Below are 2,014 nucleotides of genomic sequence, written 5' to 3' on the forward strand. Positions count from 1 at the left end.
GAACCAGATAAAAGATACGGAACAAGAGAGGTGCAGCGTTCTGCGAGTGGGCAGGTTCGGTTACAATGAAGAACGGGGACTTTCATTTCCGGTATATATGCAAATTCTTTATTTTATTTTATTTTTTACTTTTTTAAAAATTTAATTTAAATTATTAATTTAGTTTAAAATTATTCCTAGTTTATATTTAATTTTGATTTTAATATTTATGTTGAGTGATGATATTGTATTATTTTAGGTTTGAATTATTTTAATTAGCTTTAAGGTTAAGTTTTATTGAATTTAGGTTAGTTGATCGAGATTAATTTTAATTTTAAATCAGAGTTTAAGTTCAATTTAGATTTTCTTTTCATTTTCATTTAGTTTAGGTTTATGCATACATTTTAGGTTAACTGAACTTAGGTTCAATTTTTTAATTAAATTAAACTAATTAACAAACATTTTGGATTTATATTAATGTTGCTATAGAGGATTGTAGGTTGATTAGATTTAGGTTTTGTTTAGTGTAATTTTGATTAAAGTTTTCTTTGTAAATTCATTTTACTTTGTGTTTGAGTTTAATTTTATGTTTAGGCTTAAATTGAGTTTAATTGGGTTAGAATTTATATTTAAGTTCTAAGTTTAAATTTGAGCGGAGTGAATTTTGATTTTTATATTAAGTCCAAATTTGTTTTAAGGTTCATTTTGGTTGATTTTATATGAAGCTCAATCAAGTTCTAATTTAAGTTTTCTAATTTAAATTTAAAATGTGTTTATTTAATTTTGTCTGAATTTTGATTAATTTAAATTTAAATTTTATCCAAGCCCAACTTAGCCGACTAAAGCACACAATCCGACCTAGGTTCAATCGTGTCGGACATAAATCAACCTGGCCAAGCTAAGGTCAGCTAGACCTGATCCCAAGCAACCTAAACCAGTCAAGGCCAATCCAATCTGCTAAGGGTGGTAAGAAGGGATCTTATGCCTAGAAGAACTAGTCAGAAGTCAAGAGAGAGAGAGAGAGAGAGTTGTCCAAAATATGAGGTTAACAGTACTACTGTTATTGTTAAATATATTACATGATGGGGAGAGTTTTGTCATTAGCAGGTTGTTGACGTAGCATGTGGCTAACTAATAATGGTGATGTGATGAGATAATTTGTTCGATAGAGTTGGTGTATCTCCCTCTTTTTAAAAATGATATGGCCAAAGAGGCTCTAACTAAGAACAATGTATGAGCTCTTATGTTTCATGGTTAGTTTATTTACCTCTATTGACAATATGTGTTATCCTCCACCTGAATTTCACTCAAGAAGATTTGAATATATGATATTTGATGGGATAGCTTTGCATTACCCTAGACAAGTGCATGAAGAGACACCAAATCAAGAAGCTCAAACTTCTTATGATTTATTGAATGCTACTCAGAGACTATTGTAGGAGGGATGTACTCTCATTTTTAGTTATTCGTAGCTCTTAAAATGCTAAAAATTATAACAAGATTAATATGCTTGGAGAGTGCTTCAATCTTTTTGCAACATTACTGAAAGAGACTAATCCACAAGTGAATTTAGTTCGAGAAAACTTATAATAGACCCAAAAAAATTGGTCTCCAAGTTAGGGCTGAAAATAGAGAAGATTGATTATTGTGTGAATGCTTGCATGTTATTTTATAAGTCCAGTGCAGCAGAGATTGCATTTTCTGTAACTCTTCGAGATTTAAACCTTAAAATAAAGAAATAAGAGTCAGAAACAAGTTCCTTACATGTGTTTCTTCTATCTACATCTTATTTCACATCTTCATAGACCATTTGGGTCCTCGTGTACTGTTCCACATATGAAGTGGCATCGTAGCAGGTTAAGAGATATAAATTCAATGAGTCATCCTGCAGATGGAGAGACATGAAAAAGTTTTGATAGTTTATATCCTAAGCTTGCCACGAAACCACGTAACATGAGACTTGGCTTATGTTGGGATGGCTTCTCATTGAAGTAAGACCATTGGCAGGTGATCTTTATGTCAAACAACCCCCCCC

The sequence above is a fragment of the Phalaenopsis equestris genome, unplaced genomic scaffold (genome assembly GCF_001263595.1).
Source record: "Phalaenopsis equestris unplaced genomic scaffold, ASM126359v1 Scaffold000224, whole genome shotgun sequence".
NCBI lineage: Eukaryota > Viridiplantae > Streptophyta > Magnoliopsida > Asparagales > Orchidaceae > Phalaenopsis > Phalaenopsis equestris.